At 42.8% G+C, this 6,000-nt stretch overlaps 1 long non-coding RNA gene across 1 annotated transcript in view; it reads left to right on the forward strand.

Annotated features, from left to right (window-relative positions):
* LOC134486386 (uncharacterized) overlaps window positions 1-3,409 on the forward strand; it is a 171,291-nt gene extending 167,882 nt beyond the window's left edge. The window contains exon 6 of the long non-coding RNA XR_010065233.1: window positions 2,218-3,409. This is a non-coding gene — a long non-coding RNA (uncharacterized LOC134486386). The remainder of the gene's footprint in view (window positions 1-2,217) is intronic.
* Window positions 3,410-6,000: the final 2,591 nt, after the last annotated feature.

Raw genomic sequence — 6,000 nt, forward strand, 5'->3', positions numbered from 1 at the left:
TTCTATTCTTCAGCCTTTCTTTCTTCCTCCTCTTGGTCTAAAGATGTTACAAGTGCTTCAACAATAAGAACAAAGACCTTAATACATTTTCGTTACTAGTAAAATAACAACCCAGAGGAGAATGAAAAAATCCACCAAGATCCATTTTGTTGAATTTCTGAGACTCTTGTGCAAGGATTTCTTTTTGTCTTGGATACAAATCCTTCAGGACTATTCACACTGCTCATTCTTTCTCCTCAAATATCCTTATGGTTGTTTTAGAACCCAGAAACTATGTAATTTAAAGAAATTCAGAGTCAGGCTAGCAGAACTTACATTTTTACTGTTTTAGATTAGGTCAGAGCAAAATGCAATCTTCTTTGTCAGGTCTCTGATGTCTAGGCAGAGCATTTCTTCTCTCCCCAAGTTCATGTGATTGGGAGTGCTTTGGGCTTTCAGAAATCTGGGTCCTATGATCAAAAGCACCCCTCAACATGCAAACCAAGACAGTGAGTGGGAAATTCTCTCGGTGACGTTGATGAAAATGAATGCCAGGGCAGTGATTTCCCCAGCAGCAGAAAGGCTCCAGTGTTTACACGATCCCATGAGCACACATAGCTTCATCCATATTTTCCAGCTAAAACTCACCTGGCTTTGCTCAAGCCCCCAAGTGCGGTGAATTCTAGACAGCACCTAATATTTATTCGAGGCATTGTCGAGAACATCTTTGCGGTCCTTGCCAAGGTCCGTCACCCAATGTGTTTATCCAGCTGCCTGGCGAAAGCACAGTACACAGTCATCATTTTACTCAGTCACCTACTCAATATTTTCTTCTGTGATTAAATTAGCTCATAAATATTACACTTTTAAATTCCAGAAAGCTCCAGCTCATCCAGTTGGATGCCTTCTTGTCCACTCTCTAATGTTGCCAAGCATTCGGTCATTTCATTATGGAGACTGAAATGATGAGAATTATTGCATTTACTTAACATGCACAATAGACAGCAGGACCCTTCCAGGACCCCCATTTACTATGCCACGCAAGGCTGTAGAAGAAATGTAAGATGTACAGAAGACCTAGGAAGGTTATGCTGGATGCGATTTGGCTAGGTAAAAACAAATCTGCCATGTTTGTCTAAAGCCAAGGACAGAAATACTGGCTTTTTTGCCCCTGAAGCAGGCTGGCACAATTTTTACCCAACCAAGTAGAGTTTTACACACACACACACACACACACACACACACACACACACACACACACACAGTGCGCACACATACCTTGCTACTGCTTCTGAAATGAATGAGTGTGTGTTGGATTCACCACTCGTGTAAGATCATGAGATATCAATGCTCTTTCCACTGTTGATTGAATTTTTGAAACTCCCTCCTCACAAACCTCCATACCCACGCTAAGTATTTTTGAAGTATCTTATAGGAACCATCCTTATATTTGTCTTCATTTTCTAAGTTTTTCAAACTGAGGGCAAGAAACAGCCTTTGTTCTCCCATGGTGACAATACAATACATAGCCACTTAGCTTCTGGGACCCTGCAGGCACGAGTCAGATTCTATAGGACCCTCATCAAATCTTTACCTTCTAGATGAAGTATTTAGAGATGGCACTGCACAGCAGTTAACATCTCAAGAATTATATCCAGGGGCTGGGGATTTAGCTCAGTGGTAGAGCGCTTACCTAGGAAGCGCAAGGCCCTGGGTTTGGTCCCCAGCTCCGAAAAAAAAGAACAAAAAAAAAAAAAAAAAAAAAAGAATTATATCCAGATTGGCTCAGTCATTCTGGGAACAGCTTTGGTGAGCGGTTGCTCAGAATGTTAACGCTTTTGAAAACTTTTTTATGGTCATTTTACTGTTTTTTATATCAAAACTAAAACTTAAAGGAGCTTGAAAAGTGGGTTTTTAGATGATCACACAACGGCCTGGTTTCAGCTCTCTGCTTTTTACTTTATGTGCACAGAAATTAAGCAAAATCAATCCATATTTGAACAAAGACTATGGATACAAGCGAGCCTTGGCTTCTGAGATTCCTCACAGCAATGACTAGCTGGGGTGTTTGGAATGCATTGGCCCTGGGAGGAGAAGGAGTTATAGCAAACAACATATGGGCCCTAAAGTCTGGAACTATCCAAGACAACAAGAGAGCTATTTTCACTCTACTTTTTCCTTATTTTTTTCCCTCCAGAAGATGAATAACTTCTAATCATATTTTATTCTCATTTTCAGAGAAAGATCTCGAAAGAGTCAGGTTGGTCCAGACCTGCTGGCGAGCCTGCAGCCTCAGCCACCAATTACCTAATACACTTGTGACATCTGCTTTCCTTGTTGTGAGAAAACACAGGGAGGAAGTGTGTAAGTCCACTGAATTGTTCCTGACTCTTCTATTCACCTTTCAGCATGCTAGTTCCTTCCCTTGGCGTTGATATCATTATGCATTTGTCAAAGATAGACTGTCACTTTAGGGCCTCTATTATGCACAAGAATTGGCAGCAAATGTTGCCACTGGGATTTGCTTATGTCCTCTGTATGTTATTGTACTTCCCTGGCACTCAGTGAATTCCGTACACCCACTCCTTTGATGTTCATTCCAGCCCCTAAATGTGGAAACAATGACTGAAATTTTGGATCAAAGCATCCCATAGATGGCAGGCAGCATAGCTCTCTGATAATTCACTAGAACACAGAGTTCCACCCCTCCCCCCACTTAAAAATCTAGGCCAGTAGTCCCCCAAGCTCTCTGGCTTCTCCAGGCCAAAGGCATGAGAGGAAGTTAAAGAAAACAAGCTCAAAGTTGGAGTCAAAAGAAAGACACTGAACTAGACAGTGCCGTTAAAGCTCACGGGTGGAATGGAAGGCTGACTATTGTTCCAATTGTTAGCCCGTTTCTTTTCACTGCTTCAGCTGGGCTAAGTCATCCCCCCCCCCCCCAGCGTTTGAACAATCTCCAGGTCCCACTTCTGTATATTGTCAGCTGCACAAAATGACATATATTTTTCAAATAGATTTTTAAGGCCCAAAGTATCCATGCATTACAGAATGTTAAAAGTAAAAAAATCAAATCAAATAAAAATAAATAAAAAAAAATTAAACTCATGAACTAGCAAAATTTCAACAAGTGATATTTTTGCAAACTGGAAGCTCTCTGGAGCATACATTTAGTTTGTTTTGTTCAGGGGGAAGCCAGGACAAACTATGACTTCACTGCATTTATATCACACCTCAAGTTTGACTCGGCTAAGAACTAAAGCAGGTAGCTCCCTAAGGCCGCTGGGAATCAGATGAGCACGGATATGAAACTGTTGGGAGCTATTTGTGGGTTGGGGAGGGCACCTTATAAATCCAGGGCGTTTACAGCTTAATTTTTGCCTTGCTACACTTGGAATTTAGAGTGTTCTCGTTGCAATCAGTATATAATGTTGGAAACCATCATAAAAGGATAACTCTCCTTTTAAATATAGTGAAGAAAAGAATTGTTTGAGGACCCTCATCTGGAAAGAAGAGAATTCTCAGTGGAGTGGGACATTTGAGGTTTGGATCCACTCCCCCGAATGGGAAGACAGTCTATAAGACTGAGGGCGTGTGTCCAGTCAAAAGGTTACCCCTAAGAATCTTCAAAACCCAATGCGAGGCTGGGTGGGAAGGTTTTCCCACCAGATGTATGCAACAGTGCCATCCAGCGGCTATAGCAATAATTACAAGTATATCTCATTTTCAAAGGTAACATGTTTTATAACCATATATTCTTACATTTGTTTTACATTTATTAAAATTGCAGCGTATCTCTGACTCTCCTAATCCAGATGTTTCTGCAGGCGCAGAAGAGGCAGTGCATGCACTGCACACCCAGCAACACCGGAAGCTTCACTTCTTCCATTGGTAAATGGTTGAGGGAAGGCATTGGAACCCCTGAGCATTTTTATTGTAGAGCCTCACTAAGAAACTCATCGATATTTCCCCAAGTTGTCAAAAATGAACTAAGAGAAGGAGAAAAAGGGAAATGGGGTAGTGAAGAGGATAGATGAATGAAAAAACGTGAAGAAGCAAAGGGAAGAGTGTCAAGAAAAGAGAAAGGAGAGAGGAAACCAGGACTTCCCACCTGGCCTTACTAAGTTTTTGCAGTTGAACTTTTAACGGGATACTATTCCCAAGAGGAAATTCAAAAAGATAAGCACCTTGAAACATCCTTGTTTTTAATTGTACCCTTTCAACTGCCAGGAAAGTAATTAGGTAAGGCAAAAAGAAAATTGTCTACATTAATAAAAAGAAGCCAATACCCGGGAATGACTGTCTTTGCTTGAGAACAGCGTCACATGTACAGAGCAGCCTAAGAAGTGTCTCCTGCCTGGTCCAGGCAAGAAACTCTGGGAGAAGCTTGTGACATTACACCAGCCTGGAAGTTATGCACGGTCATGTCAGCGTTGAGCACACTAGGTGACACAGGGACCTTCCAGGCACCCCTCCTCCAGAGAGACTGCCACCTCCACGTATCGCTTCTCTACCTTAGGCTTCACAGCCACTGTGGCCTTCCTCCAACCACCTGCCTCCTTAAGAAGTTTGAGAGGACACTCTCCTCCATGATACAAACAGTACCAAAACCAAACAGGTACACAATTCAATGCGGAAAACAAGTACTAAAGCCAAAATTTAATTTCACTGAAATAAAACCATAACAACAAAAACCTCCAAGTGCCCTTTCTTTGCATAACATATTTCATCGCGCCCAATGAAATGCAGTGCGAGAAATGCACTGGATTGAAGACAGCTACATAGGCCAAGCCTGTGATTTACATCAAGCAAAGAGCCCTGGGAGAGAGAGGAGGAAAGGCTGCCTTTGACTGGGACAAGATTCCCATTTGTGTCAAGGAGAGTTAGGGAAGAAATGGTTGAGCCAGAGCGGCTGAGTAGCCGTTATCCAGTTCACATTGCTCTGGGGAAAACCTTTTAACTGCAAGCTGGATTGTCCAGATGCTGAAGCAGGCCCCCTTCGTCGTGGTTTGCCAGCACGGTTCTTCTCTCCGAGCTTCCTCTGGCTTCTGGCTCCTCTTAGCCATGTTCACAGCGGGGCTTTATCCGGACTGTGGAGCATGGGGCAAGCTCAGGTCTCGTCTCTCTTTTTATCTGCAGGAGTCTTATCCCATGTGCACCAGAGCCCGCAGAGGATGGTTTCCGGAATGCAGTTGGAGCCTGTGGAGAGTGGCTGTGGAGCTCTTCTGTACAACATAGGAGCCGCCTGTCCCAATGGCCTCAGACAGAGACAGGCGTTACCGGCCCCTACCGGCTCCTGCCGGCTCCTGCCAGAGGAGAGAGGCTGGGATGAGCACTAGGTTTCTTTTCTGCTTAAAGAAAAAGAGGGAAAAGAAAAGAAAAAACAGACCTGTTTTGCAAAGCTTTCTTTGGTGCTTTAAGACGTGAGGAGGAGGAAGAGGAGAAGGAAGGGGAGGAAAAGAGGAAGAGGAAGAGAAGGAGGAGGAGGAGAAGGAAGGGGGAAAAGAGGAGGAGGAGGAGAAGGAGGAAGAAACTGCTACACATTCAGTTGCATGACAAGCATATCCTCTCCTTGACCACAAGTTTTACTACAGTATATAATCCAATAATCCAGTTAATTTCTTTGGAGAGATGTTATATGTACAGGCGGCATTTGGATGGAATCACAGACTGTAAAGCTGTCCGCTCCTATCGGGGTTTAGAATACAGAGGAAGAACCTGTTTTACAGGCTTCCTAGGTTTTTCACATGGTCAATTGCCTGGCTTTTGTATTCTGGAACATATCAGAGCATCCACGGGACTATATACATATGCATATTCATAAATATATATACATATACATACATTCTATAAGATGCTGGGGTTTCTGATTTACTGATAAGGCTGGTTTGAATTTCCCCCAAAATGTTTAGCTATAGGACAATGTATTAAGCCTGTTCTTAAAGGTAAATAACTGCAGCCAATAAAAGTTGGGCCCATAAAGGGTCCCATCTTCTCCCAGTTTTCTGCACTGAGAATTACTAC

This window comes from Rattus norvegicus, chromosome 3, assembly GCF_036323735.1.
Source record: "Rattus norvegicus strain BN/NHsdMcwi chromosome 3, GRCr8, whole genome shotgun sequence".
In the NCBI taxonomy this organism is placed as follows: Eukaryota; Metazoa; Chordata; class Mammalia; order Rodentia; family Muridae; genus Rattus; species Rattus norvegicus.